This window comes from Nilaparvata lugens, chromosome 11, assembly GCF_014356525.2.
Source record: "Nilaparvata lugens isolate BPH chromosome 11, ASM1435652v1, whole genome shotgun sequence".
Lineage (NCBI taxonomy): Eukaryota > Metazoa > Arthropoda > Insecta > Hemiptera > Delphacidae > Nilaparvata > Nilaparvata lugens.
Genome location: NC_052514.1, coordinates 3,565,690 through 3,580,916, shown reverse-complemented (window position 1 = coordinate 3,580,916; position 15,227 = coordinate 3,565,690). Strand labels below are relative to the sequence as shown.

Below are 15,227 nucleotides of genomic sequence, written 5' to 3'. Positions count from 1 at the left end.
TTATACATTGTTGAAAAACGATCTGACAACGTTGTAGAGCTAGAAAAGGATAGCGCTATCTGCATTGTCGAATGATAGACAAGGATAGCAACACCAATGTTAATCAAATGCTGTCTTGGACCTTACTATAGACGATCCAGCATTCTTTTTATGTTCGTTCTCCCATTATCTCATTCGGAAGGCAGCAGAATAATATTAGATTTCTTCAAGAAATGACTGCAGAAGTAATATTAGATTTGTGCAAGAAATGTGTGTGTGTGTGTGTGTGTGTGTGTATGTGTAAATGTGGTTGGGTTGGCGCCGCTGGAACATTTCAAAGTTTTGCGCGGGAAACTTTTTTTATTTGGACGTCCTCGACCCGAATAAATAGTGAGGGAGGTGGGGGCAAAAGGGAGACTGTATATGAAGAAAGATGCAATAATTCACTTTGCAGTTTGCGCACCTCCTTTGAGCTGAGATGCTTGGCGGCGAGGTGAGGAAACCCATAAGTAGATGAAGAAGAGGGAGAGGAAGAGGAAGAGGAGGAGGAAGAAGAAGGTGAAAAGAAGAAGAAGAAGAAGAAGAAGAGGGAGATAGAGAGGATTGAGGGAAGAGGGATCGAGAAGGGGCGTGAGAGGAGAGTGGAGAGAGGAAAGGGGGAAAGATTGATTGATTGATTGATTGAGTACTTTATTTATGTAGATTACAATATATACTGGCTTATACACTAATATACAATAGCTTACAATACAGCAAAATTATAGATGAATTTACATAATACAGACTAAGAAAATAATTATTGAACTGTATATGATATGAAAAAGTAATTTGTAATATAATAACTATAGATAATTATATTGTTAAGCATCTACATAAATTGGCGGAGCTTTGGACATATCAATGTCCATTCTTCGGAAAGAATATCAAAAATATCCTCCCCACTAACTCTCTACCAAAATAGAGAGAGTGATGAACAAAAGAATGAAATCAGATAATGGAATAGTGAAGAAGGAGGAGAAAAAGAAGAAGTGAGTGAGGATGGAATATTTTAAAATGATTATGATGAATGTGGTCTGAAAGGAAAAATCTATAATGAAGATGTGAAAGAAGGTGAAATCATGATAAAGTTGAAGAAGGAGTAAGGAATGTAAGAGAGATGGTAGAAGAACTGGGAATAGTTGTAGGAATTGACTAAGAAATCAGAAAAAATTAAAGCGGATGAGAATAAAATAAGGAATTATTGAATAAATTATGGAGAATGAATTAGGAGAAGATGGAAAAGAAGAAGATGAGGAAAAAGTAGAATCGATTTACGATTGCTGAGGTGGAATAGGAAGAATCTAGTGACTGGGATGGTATCTTCATCACGAAAAGTTGTGAAGGATGGGATAAAGTTCAAAGAGAAGTAAAGTAAAGAAACATGAGAAGTAGAATGAGAACAGGAAGAAGCTGGAGAAGAAAGAGAAGTGAACGATGAGAAGAAACAAGTTGAAGGAGAAAGAATTTGAAATAGGGAAGTACTGTATAAGATAGAAGTTGTGTTTCTTGTAACGAAAGTAGTATCTATCATATATCTTCTTTCTCAACTATTGTTAACATCTATTTACAGGGGACTTATGAACAAGACAGTGATAAATTCGAAGTGCACTCAAATTGCAACTAAGATTCTATACATTACAAGACCTTGAACGTAACTGTAGTTGTTGGATTGGAGCAAAACCGTTTCCTTCCGTTTCTATGAATAAATCACGTGTATTACCCTCTAGAGAAATAGTTGAATTATTCTTAGTTTACTTATTCATGCCAAGTTTAAATACAGTTGTTTGTCTCTGAAACTCTAGAAGGTGTACCCTACTTTCTTAGTAGGTTCCACTTCAAACTGTAGGCATTCCTTATATATTTGACCGAGCGAAGTGAGGTCTAAGATTCAAGTCGATTGTTTGGCATTTCTCCTTATGTTTAAATGTTTGATTGTTTAAATGTTTATATGTTTTTATGTTGCGCATTTACGGCGAAACGCGGTAATAGATTTTCATGAAATTTGACAGGTATGTTCCTTTTTAAATTGCGCGTCGACGTATATACAAGGTTTTTGGAAATTTTGCATTTCAAGGGTAATATAAAAGGAAAAAGGAGCCTCCTTCATACGCCAATATTGGAGTAAAAATCAGACCATAGAATTATTCATCATAAATCAGCTGTCTAGTGGACTATAATACTACCCGTTCAAAAACATCGAACATCTTGAAAATGTATCTTTCCATTAACGTTAGTAGACAGTTGACTATAATACTACCCGTTCAAAAACATCGAACATCTTGAAAATTGTATCTTCCCATCAACGTTGTAGACAGTTGCAGCCAGACCTGATAACAGCGCTCACACTCACATTCCGGGACGACACGTCACGGTACGATAGGACAGAAAGCTCTATTGTGTATTTAGGATTTTTTCTAGACATTTTTAATTGATAAATTATTTATTTATTTTTGAGAAAACATAACAACAGGTCATTGTAACTCACTGAGCGCGAGGTCTACTGTTCACAGAACTAATAGTATAACATCAATGCTGCCCATTCAAAAAATGCTGATAATTTGAAGTAAATCTAACTTTAGAATTGATCAACTGTTATAGCCTATCTGGAGAAATTTCTTGAAGGAATTTATCATTATAAACTATAGAATTCATTAAATCTCTGTCATTTATAGGATTCGTTTGCACACTTTGTCTGTATGTGAGAAAAGTATGTTGTCTTTTACTTGAAAGCGTTTGAGAACAGATAATTTTGGAGAAAGGTACATGCATTCCAACTATGCTAGAATATATTATTTCATAAGGGGGCACAATATTTCGTTTTTCTTACATATAACATTGGAATGACTTCATTTTCCGTTTGATTTTCTATTCATAAGTATGTCATTTTTAGTTCTTGACCCTTCATGAGGGGCACAATATTTTCTTTTTCTTACTCTTAACATGTTTATGTTTATGTTTATGTTTTGAAGGGACGGATTCAAAGATCCAAAGGTTCAGAGAACTTCACACGTCAACCGAAGCTTATTGTGTGTCCCAAAAGTATGTTAGTTAGGCAAACCAACTCCCGTGTCCTTTACAAGGCCCAGGAGTTGTTTCCCTATAGCAACATCCCATTCCTCACCTGGTTGCTTACAGCCAAACAGAGCCCTTCTTCTAGCTCCAAGACTTTCGCAATCCAGTATGATATACTTAGCAGTCTCTTCAGACTGATTACAAAGCCTACACATCTGGCTTTCATTTCTGGGTCCAATTGTGTGGAGATGTTTCCTGAAGTGGCCATGTCCAGTTTTCAGGGCAATCACCTGCTCGACCTGACCTCTACCCAGACTCACCAGCCAGCTGGTGAAGCGGGGGCTTGCATCTGCCAGCAGCTTTTTGCCAAGTGCTTGACCAGGGTAACCCTGCCATTGCTGGTGGTGTCAGTCCCTGGACCATTCACTTATTGTGTGGAAGGCAGTTGTTTTACTTATGCCACAGCCCGGCTCTGGGCCAAAGAATGGCATACTAGAACCCAGCTTAGCAAGCTCATCTGTACGCTCATTACCTCCTATGCCTACATGGCCAGGTACCCAACCAAGATGCACAGAGTCGAACGTTGCAAGCCTGCTGAGCGTTTTGTGGCACTCCCACACCAATTTGGACTTGATTTCATTGGAGTCAAGAGCCTTGAGGCTGCCTGACAGGATTACTATATATGCTTACTGCAATAGCGCCTGGCAAAGCCTATGTTGGCACAAGCCATGATGCCCCAAATCTCTGCCAGAAAGATGGTGCAGTGTTGTCCCAGACTTGCATAGACTTGTGTTCTAGGTAAATCACTGTACACCCCGTAGCCAGATTTCCCTTCAATGGGAGAACCGTTCGTGTACCAGACAAGGCTGCCTCTTTTGGGATAGGGCCCTTCCTCAGACTTCCACTCTTCTCCAGAGCAGAATTTAACAGAGAAAGGTTTAGTAAAAACCAACTCCGTGCTCATGACATCTGACGTCATCTCAAGCACAGGGCTGTGAGCAACAGCTTTGGCGATTGTGCAGTGGCCTGTTCCAGACAGGCCTTCTCTCCATTGGCCTGCAACTTTCAGTTGATAGGCTGATTTCCGTGCCTCTGCCATAATAAAAATGTTCAATGGCAGTAAGCCAAGAGCATCTTCAAGAGTTGATGATGGGCTGCTCCTGAAAGCTGCAGTGACTAGAAGTGTGCCCATCCTTTGTAGACTTGTGAGTTTGGCTGTGGCTGTGAATGTCCACCAGTCCAGTGATCCATAAGTTACCTGAGGCCTTATTACTGTCTTGTACAGCCATAGAGCTATGTGAGGCTTTATCCCCCACATGGAGCCTGCAAATCTCCTGGACGTCATAAGCGTCCATTTCGCTTCATGCAGTGTATTGTTTGAATGATACTTAAACATTGGTATGACTACATTTTCCGTTTGATTTTCTATCCATAAGTATGTCATTTTCAGTTCTTGACCCTTCATGAGGGGCACAATATTTCCTTTCTCTTACTCTTAACATGGGAATGACTTTATTCTTCGATTTGATTTATATCCATAAGTATGTCATCTTGACCCTAGAAAATGCATGTAGAACAGTTCCTATTATAACTTATCCACAAAAAATGCATCTCTACAGTTTGATTATGGTTATCTGTTGTTCAACAAGGCCATTTGAAAGCAGGGAACCCTGATGATAGCAGACAATATTATTCTGTCAATATCGTCTTGTGTTCAGGTTGGCTGTTGGTTGGTTCCTCAGTACAGCTGATGATGCGTTGGTTAACTAGGTGAAACAATGGTTCTGTTTTAAAGTTTTAAATAAATTTTTAGTGAAATTTGACAATATCTTTGTTTTCTTATTATTGGCTGTATAGATTTCATCAGAGAGAGCTTCTATACAACTGTATACTGTGGTACTATGTTATGTCATAGAAGACTTGAACATTTTTAAGTTTGTTTTATCCTATAAACTGCTGTATAAACTTCTGTATAAACTGCCGCTTGTGTTCTACAGGGAAGAATTCAATGCAACGCATATTGAGAACCGTAAACTGTCAGTTATACTTGAAAATAACATTACTGATTCCCATAGAATCAATGCTGCCAGGTTGGAATGAAACTCACTATATTCTGGAGAGTAGGTTATATTGGTTTTTATGTTGGAAAAGACCGTATTATTGTTTCCCTGCTGAATATCAAGTGGAAGCTCTTCACAAAATGAAGCTCCATTTGGTATGTTTCTTCTTTCTTCCCCTATCTTCAAGGTTTCATTCACCTGCTTCTATTATCTTCATCTCTTTTTATACTTGTATTTTTACCGATTCTTGTAACTCTGCACTACCTTGTCACGGAAATTATTTTTTTATCTGAGAAGCAATGAATTGAGTCATTTCTCACTCTCAATGTTCTCTCATTTTTACTTTCCTTGCCCCTACTACCATAGGTAAGGAAAGTATTGCTTTCCAAAAAAAAATTAAGGTACCCTAATTTCAAGTTTTCTATACGTTTCAAAGTCCCCTTAGTCCAAAAACATGATTTTTGGGTGTTGGTCTGTGTGTGTGTGTGTGTGTGTATGTGTGTGTGTGTGAACACGATAACTCCATTCCTAATCAACCGATTGACTTGAAATTTTAAACTTAAGGTCCTTATACCATGAGGATCTGACAGTTAGAAATTCGATAAAATTGAATTCAAAATAACGGAAAAAATGGCGGATAATTACTAAAAAACCATGTTTTTCACGGTTTTCTCGAAAACGGCTCTAACGATTTTCTTCAAATTCATACCATGGATAGCTATTTATAAGCCCTATCAACTGACATGAGTCTCATTTCTGGGAAAATTGCAGGAGCTCCATAATATTATTGTGAAAAATGGCGGATAATCACTAAAAAAACCATGTTATTCACGGTTTTCTCGAAAACGGCTCTAACGATTTTCTCTAAATTCATAACATGGATATGCTATTTATAAGCCCTATCAACTGACATGAGTCTCATTTCTGAGAAAATTGCAGGAGCTCCGTAATATATATGAGAAAATGGCGGATAATTACTAAAAAACCATGTTTTTCACGGTTTTCTCGAAAACGGCTCTAACGATTTTCTTCAAATTCATACCATGGATAGCTATTTATAAGCCCTATCAACTGACATGAGTCTCATTTCTGAGAAAATTGCAGGAGCTCCATAATATTATTGTGAAAAATGGCGGATAATTACTAAAAAACCATGTTTTTCACGGTTTTCTCGAAAACGGCTCTAACGATTTTCTTCAAATTCATACCATGGATAGCTATTTATAAGCCCTATCAACTGACATGAGTCTCATTTCTGAGAAAATTGCAGGAGCTCCATAATATTATTGTGAAAAATGGCGGATAATTACTAAAAAACCATGTTTTTCACGGTTTTCTCGAAAACGGCTCTAACGATTTTCTCTAAATTCATAACATGGATATGCTATTTATAAGCCCTATCAACTGACATGAGTCTCATTTCTGAGAAAATTGCAGGAGCTCCATAATATTATTGTGAAAAATGGCGGATAATTACTAAAAAACCATGTTTTTCACGGTTTTCTCGAAAACGGCTCTAACGATTTTCTTCAAATTCATACCATGGATAGCTATTTATAAGCCCTATCAACTGACATGAGTCTCATTTCTGAGAAAATTGCAGGAGCTCCATAATATTATTGTGAAAAATGGCGGATAATTACTAAAAAACCATGTTTTTCACGGTTTTCTCGAAAACGGCTCTAACGATTTTCTCTAAATTCATAACATGGATATGCTATTTATAAGCCCTATCAACTGACATGAGTCTCATTTCTGAGAAAATTGCAGGAGCTCCATAATATTATTGTGAAAAATGGCGGATAATTACTAAAAAACCATGTTTTTCACGGTTTTCTCGAAAACGGCTCTAACGATTTTCTTCAAATTCATACCATGGATAGCTATTTATAAGCCCTATCAACTGACATGAGTCTCATTTCTGAGAAAATTGCAGGAGCTCCATAATATTATTGTGAAAAATGGCGGATAATTACTAAAAAACCATGTTTTTCACGGTTTTCTCGAAAACGGCTCTAACGATTTTCTCTAAATTGCATTAACGATTCCTCGGTAATTTTCAACTATCCTGGTTGCATTTCAATCTTCATCCATCCTTATTTTAATTTCTCAACTACTAGTAGTTCTGTGAACAGTAGACCTCGCGCTCAGTAAGTAACATTGACCTGTTGTTATGTATTCTCAAAAATTAATAAATAATTTAACAATTTAAAATGTCTTGAAAAAATCCTAAATAAACATAAAGCTTTCTGTCCTATCGTACCGTGACATGTTGTCCCGGAATGTGAGTGTGAGCGCTGTTATCAGGTCTGGCTGCCGTCGATACGCCAATCCAATCAACCCATCAGAGAACATTCTGTGTTGTCGTGTTGGCGAAAAATCGGTGTGTTGAAATTAACAAAATAAACTACCATAATGCTTATTTCCTACAAACTTAATTTCTCATGATTTCTCACTTTTCATGATTTTAGAAATCAATTTCTTTCCAATAATATTTGTTGCAATTTTAATCATCCGATTAAAAATAAAAATGTGAAAAAAATGTTTTTATCAATAACTTCAAACTAAAATCATGGCCTCAGCTTATTGTAAGACTGTCTACTAACGTTGATGGAAAGATACATTTTCAAGATGTTCGATGTTTTTGAACGGGTAGTATTATAGTCCAAAAGATGTTCGATGTTTTTGAACGGATAGTATTATAGTCCACTAGACAGCTGATTTATGATGAATAATTCTATAGTATGATTTTTACTCTAATTTTGGCTTATGAAGGAGGCTCCTTTTTCCTTTTATATTGTTCTTAGAATGCAAAATTTCCAAAAACCTTGTATATAAGTCGACGCGCAATTTAAAAAGGAACATATCTGTCAAATTTCATGAAAATCTATTACCGCGTTTCGCCGTAAATGCGCTACATATAAACATTTTAACATTTAAACATTTGAACATTAAGAGAAATGCTAAACCGTCAACTTGAATCTTAGACCTCACTTCGTTCGGTCAATTATAAAACATTCTCGATTATTAATTTATTCAGTGACATAAAATACGAAGTGGAAGAAAAAACAGGCATACTCCTTGCTATTTCTATCACAATAATTTTGAAAACTACATTCCTGAAATTAATTAATTATTTTTATTACTGGATGAAAAAAAAAGACTAGGTGCTGGTCGCACAGAAGCCGGTTAAATTTTAACCGTGATTAAATCCACGAGAACCAATCAGAGAAGCCGTCTTATCAGAAGCCGTCCTTCTCTGATTGGCTCTTGTGAATTTAATCTCGGTTAAAATTTAACCAGCTTTTGTGCAACTGGGCCCAGATATTGTCAAACGACAGATTTATCAAAAACGAGATACCGGTTTCGGTTGTTACAATATTATCAATCTGTAGTGAACTAAAACTAAAGTAAAGAGCCGCAGTATTTATAGTGACAGCCGAGCACACCGCTATTGGTAGAAGCCGTGACCTATTAAGGTGAACGTCTGTCATTGGCCTAGACAAGCCCCTCCCCTATTAGCGGTTCGGGCCCCTAACAGCAAAGGTTATGGAAGTCTAGCAGGTAACCCGTGCTCCGCGAAGGGTTATTTTGAAACTTGACAAACCGAAAATGAAATCTTGAAAATAGGCGTACAACCATCCTCGGTTAATTTAGAATCTATATGAAAGATTTTAAGCTAATCAGTCCAGCAGTTCAGATGTGAAGATGTGTCATTCGTGCATTCCCTATCCCGTACATGTATAGGTGCGTACAGATATACGCGCCGCGAACATGAGCAATTCACTTTTAACCAGCTGACTATATCTGTATTTTTACAGAAACGGTAAGATACAGATATAAAAAGCTTGGCATCAGCTGATTAAAAGTGAATTGCTCATGTTCGCGGCGCGTATATCTGTACGCACCTTAAGAGAGGGTTCTTCCCTTTATTATATTATAGATAGGACTAGCAGGTAACCCGTGCTCCGCAAGGGTCTAATTACAAAACTTGACAAACTGGAAACTTCAAGTACTAAAATCTTGAAGAACTGAAAAAAGGCCTATAACCAACCTCGGTAAATTAAGAACGTATATGCAGAATTTCAAGTTAATCAGCTCAGCAGTTAAGATGTGATGATGCGTCATTCGTGAATTTCCTATCCCGTACGTATTGTGTGAGACGTTTCTTTCCTTATTATACTATAGATTTGAATGATTCCAATTTCCTACCTCAAGGACGATAGGCGACGTTGCCAGTTTGTGCAGTTGTGGTTTTCCGTTGGTGAGTATCTGACCTGTGGTTCCGTTCCTGGTGACTTGCACTTCCCATTCGGCCCATTCTGAACTACAGTTGTCTGCCGATAGAGATTCTAACGATGAAAACATTCTGAAAACAATATAAATTAAATGAATGTATTATAAAATTGAATAAACAAAATCCTTCACTCGATTAGAATACATACTAATAATAAAACACAAGAATATTGAATAGACTTAAAACGTTGTAAAAAATCCACTTTAATTAAATAAAAATTAATATTTTACAGGAGCATGCTTTAGTGTGTGCTCACACATCATCAGCTGCTAATTATAGAAAAGTTCCACAACATCAACATTCACGCTACTACAACACGAGAATATTGTCTTGGAATATCAGGAATTTATTAAAAAGTAACAAAAATGTTTCAACACCTATTGTGTTATTTTCAGTGTGAGATAACATAGCAATAAAAATTTGAAAATATTTATTCCTTTTTATACAGGATATTGGAATGATAATTCTACGGAATATTCTTTATTCCTTATTGATTCATAAAAAAAGTACATCATAAAAATGATAGGGAGAAAAAATAAGGTAACCTTGTGCTAAGGTAACCTCTCCCAAATTTAGATAGGGCTACACATAGTCCGAAATAGGTTGAGTCTTGTAGTTGTTCACTTCACAAAATTGTAAAGCTGTCATTCCTTAATTTTCTTCACAATGTAAAATATTAAAATTTATATTTTGAACTATTGAATATTTTTGAACTATCTATAATATATATTATTATTATTGTTACTATATTTGGCTACACAATTACCAGCGAGTTTTTATATTTTTCTAAGTTCTGGCTGGCTGAAATTCTATTTTTTCTCATTGTTGACACTGCCGCCTGCCTCAGCGATGAAATGTTTTATCAAGATAGTGTGAAACAATCCTTCTTTCTATTTTTCTTCTTCTTTTTCATACTTTTCAGTTGATTTTTCTTATTCAACAAACTTGTAAAGTTATTTTTAGTTTATACTTTCTTGTTTTATTACATTACATATTGTCTTTTTCTTTATTTTTCGAACTTCGAATGTCATAAAACCTAGTAAACTTACCTAATTATGTTCTTAATATTGTTTTTGTGATTGGGCACCCGCCGAAAAACCTACAGGTTTGGCAGGACCCTAAATTGTTTTTTTGAAATTGTGAATAAAATTTGATTTGATTTTGATTTGATTTGAATTTGAATTATGAAGGTGGGTGAAATTGCGGTAGTTATTGAAACAATATCTCGTCTTTTTATCCAGATCAAAATTTATGTTTTTTAGAATAAAATAATTAACTCATTCCTCTCCGAGCAGTTCTTGTGCTGAGGAATAATAGTGAGTCAAATTCAGGCTAGGCACATACCAGTTAGTCAAGACAAGACAAGACACGTTTAGTCACTATACTTCACATAGTTGCTTATGAAGACATGTCTAATTGCAACGACTAATCAGTGTGTGTTGCGTCATAAGCAACTATGTGAAGTATTGTGACTGAACGTGTCCAATCATGTCTTGTCTTGTCTTGACTAACTGGTGTGTGCCTAGCCTAAATTTGACTTACTCGTGACTATTGTGACTAATCGTGACTAGACTTGTCTTGACCAACTGGTGTGTACCTACCCTAACCATTGCTAATAGCCAACTGTTGAATTTTTGTCTTGAACTAGTTATTTCAAAATAAAATTTTGCCTCGATGATGTCTGAATGACGTTTCAACGACATCATATACAATTTTGAAAATACCATCTCAAAGAAATGATATCGAATCATGTCCGCAGACTCTAAAATTCGTGAAACAATTCTTCGAAGTAAGATTGTTAAGCCAAGATTGGAAGCTGTAACAGTTGAGTAAAGGTCAAAAACAATTCTGCTTCGAAGGTGACTCAATGACGTTTCAACAACATCAATTCCAATTTTAAAAAAATACAATTTCAAACAAATGATATCCAATCAGACTCTGAAATTCATGACGTTCAAATCCATGACAGGATTCTCCGAAGTAAGATTGTAAAGCCAATATTGAGCTATACTAGTTGAATAGAAGTCAAAAACAATTCTGCTTCGTAGTGACTCATGACGTTTCAACGACATCGATTCCAATTCAAGAAAATGAAGTTTCAAACAATGATATCGAATCAAGACTCTGAAATAATTCGTGAAAGGATTCCTCGAAGTAAGATTAATAGCCAAGATTGAAAGCTAACAGTTGAGTAAAGGTCAAAAACAATTCTGCTTCGAAGGTGACTCAATGACGTTTCAACAACATCAATTCCAATTTTAAAAAAATACAATTTCAAACAAATGATATCCAATCAGACTCTGAAATTCATGACGTTCAAATCCATGACAGGATTCTCCGAAGTAAGATTGTAAAGCCAATATTGAAAGCTATACTAGTTGAATAGAAGTCAAAAACAATTCTGCTTCGATAGTGACTCAATGACGTTTCAACGACATCGATTCCAATTCAAGAAAATGAAGTTTCAAACAAATGATATCGAATCAAGACTCTGAAATAATTCGTGAAAGGATTCCTCGAAGTAAGATTAAATAGCCAAGATTGAAAGCTATACAAGTTGAGTAGAGGTCAAAAACAATTCTGCTTCGATGATTACTCAATGACGTTTCAACGACATCAATTCCAATTTAAAAAATACAATTTCAAACAAATGATATCCAATCAGGTCCGCAGACTCTGAAATTCATGACAGGATTCTTTGAAGTAAGATTGAATAGCCAAGATTGGAAGCTGTACCAGTTGAGGTCAAAAACGGACTGCACTAAAAATTGATAGTGCACTTGAGTCAAACTGTCCGTGTATAATTCAAACAATCCGCCTTTATTGCCTTGATAGTACTATGGCTGCAGTTGCGTGTGGGTGAAATCTCAGTAGGACCCATGTTACAGCCTTTGTTTATTTCATGAGCTGGACTACTGTTGAAAAGACACGAAACGACTTTGATTTCTAATCTGCAGAGGTCTCTCTTCTATACTCCCCCAATCTCTATATTCTTCTATATGCTATATCCCATAGATCCCTTCTATATCAATTATTCTCTATATTCTTTTCTTCCTCTATATCTTTTCCTTATATTCTCTCTTATTCTCATTCCTTCAATCTCTATATTCTTCTGTATGATATATTCCACGTATACCTTTTATATCAATTATTCTCTATATTTTTTCCTTCCTCTGTATCCTTTCATTATACTCTTTCTTATTCTCATTCCTCCAATCTCTCTATATTCTTCTGTATGCTATATCCCACGTATACCTTCTATATCCATCATTCTCTATATTTTTTCTTCCTCTATATCCTTTCCTTGAATGAGTTTCACTTTCTTGTCCTTTCTTATAATGATAATGATTTCTCCTTCCATGCTCTCAATCTTTAATCTTCATGTATTGATAGTGTCTGCATTTTATTCTCAGCATTATTCAATTTTTTTCCCATCTCGTCCTTCCTTCCTTTAATTTCCATTCTGTACACATTCTTCCCCCTTAGTTCATTATTCTCCACAGATCCGTCCTCCTATGTATTAATTGTGTTTTATTTCTATCATTTCTTTGCTTTGAAACGTCTTCATCTTTACTTCCAATCAAATTCATCCTGTGAACTCTGTCCTCATTTGCGTTTATTATGCTTTCTAATACTCCTATTTCATCCTTCTTGTTTTCTTCTTCTTCTTCTTCTTCTTCTTCTTCTTCTTCTTCTTTTTCTTCGTCTAAAGTGAACCCCACAATGCAGTCCTTCAACTGCAGACTGATGCACTGGTAATTGCATCTAAACGTTTTATACAGGATAAAAAGAGGAGAAATGAGATGACGAAGGAGTAGAAAAAGAAGAAGAAGAAAGGGAATGATAGGAAGTTAATGGTCTAGTACAGAGGGCGTTTGGAGAATCGATGCCCCTGAGAATACGGTGAGGACATGCAATGTGTTGCACACTCCTGTATTAAATAACCTTGATTGCATTCTGAAAAAGTAAACACGCGCTCTGAATGCATCAGAATGTTTATCTCCCCATAACATCAGGCTTTCGAATGATCATTGATTTCCATGCTCTTTTTACATTGTTGTCTTTACGTCATGTTTGTACATTTTGTGCATTCACGAAGTTAAAAATATCCTCAATATCTTCCTGTATTGAAACATTATGAAAATGCAACTTCAAACTCATATATTATCGTTTCATTTATTTATTTTTTTATTTATTATTTATTATTATTTCATCCACTGACCTCCTATAAAAGGGGTATTTGGACTTGTCAATGTCGTAAGTCAATAAAATACAGAACATAAATACATAAATGATAAGTCAATATATTTTTTTTCTCTCCAAACCTTATCTCGACGCTCCTAGTTTAGAACATAAACAGGTACATGAAAAGTCAATACATTTTTTTTCTATTCTCTCTAAACCCCATTTTGACGCTCGTAGTACTCTCTGAACTCTTCATTTGAGTACGCGCATTAGTATTTGATTTTTCTCCAGTATTTGACTCTCCTTAATCCGGATTTATGAAAATTCTGGAAAAAGCTGAAGCTCTTCTGAATTAATGGAAAGTTTTAAAGCCTTTTTTCGTTTTTTTTTACAAATTTGGAATGTTTTTAATTTTTATCTTTACAACTGTATAATATTTTATGATAATATCTAATGTATAATTCAACCATGAAAAATATGTTTCCTTGAATAGAATATCATTTGAGATAGATCAAATTAACAAAATAGATAACAATATCACAGTGATAACATGAGAAATAGATAGCATTGAACACATGAAGAGCCGGTTTCCGAGCTCGGGATTTAGCTAAGTTCTAGACTTTAAACAGATGGAGTCAGAAAATTGGCTTTCCGAAACGGGGCGTAAACGTAGTTTTTATGATAATCTTTATTTTTTCTTATTTCTATAATTGGAAACGTTTTTCCTTGACGGAGTGAAACATTCCTGAATAATTCAAAATAGCTTGAACTGTACACTGTTTTCTCTTTTTTTATTTTGTGTTTAATTCTCCAGTTTTTCGGAATATAATTTAAACATGACTTTAACTATGACTACGACTACGCGCTGTTTCGTAAAGTCAATTTTCTGACTCCAGCTGTTTAAAGTCTAGAACTTTGCTGGATCCCGAGCTCTGGAACCGGCCAATAGAGTTTTTCTGATTCAATAGCAAAACATGTCTTCAGAATTTTGGAAAATTTACAAATTTGGGATGTTTTTGATTCCTATCCCTTAAAAATGTATAATATTTTATTGACCGAGCGAAGTGAGGTCTAAGATTCAAGTCGACGGTTTGGCATTTCTCTTAATGTTTAAATGTTTATATGTTGCACATTTACGGCGAAATGCGGTAATAGATTTTCATGAAATTTGACAGGTATGTTTTAAATTGCGCGTCGATGAATATAGAAGGTTTCTGGAAATTTTGCATTTTAAGGATAATATAAAAGGAAAAAGGAGCCTCCTTCATACGCCAATATTAGAGTAAAAATCAGACTATAGAATTATTCATCATAAATCAGCTGTCTAGTGGACTGTAATAATACCCGTTCAAAAAAATCGAACATCTTGAAAATGTATCTTTCCATCAACGTTGTAGACAGTTGCAGCCAGACCTGATAACAGCGCTCACACTCACATTCCGGGACGACACGTCACGGTACGATAGGACAAAAAGCTTCATGTTTATTTAGGATTTTTTCTAGACATTTAAAATTGATAAATTATTTATTGATTTTTGAGAAAACATAACAACAGGTCAATGTAACTTACTGAGCGCAAGGTCTACTGCTCACAGAACTACTAGTAATATATGATTGAACCATGAAAAAATATATTCCTTTGAATAGGGTATCAT

The 15,227-nt window shown here is 35.4% G+C and overlaps 2 protein-coding genes across 5 annotated transcripts in view; one reads left to right on the top strand and one right to left on the bottom strand.

Moving 5' to 3' along the window:
* Nucleotides 1-15,227, top strand: part of LOC111051782 (calcium uniporter protein, mitochondrial) — a 394,346-nt gene that overhangs the window by 114,104 nt on the left and 265,015 nt on the right. The gene's annotated exons all lie outside the window — the stretch shown is intronic.
* Nucleotides 1-15,227, bottom strand: part of LOC111055756 (myb-like protein X) — a 204,096-nt gene that overhangs the window by 26,005 nt on the left and 162,864 nt on the right. For both annotated transcript variants that reach the window (XM_039437431.1, XM_039437432.1), the window contains exon 3: nucleotides 9,303-9,459. The gene's annotated coding sequence lies outside the window, so the exon portion shown is untranslated. The remainder of the gene's footprint in view (nucleotides 1-9,302; nucleotides 9,460-15,227) is intronic.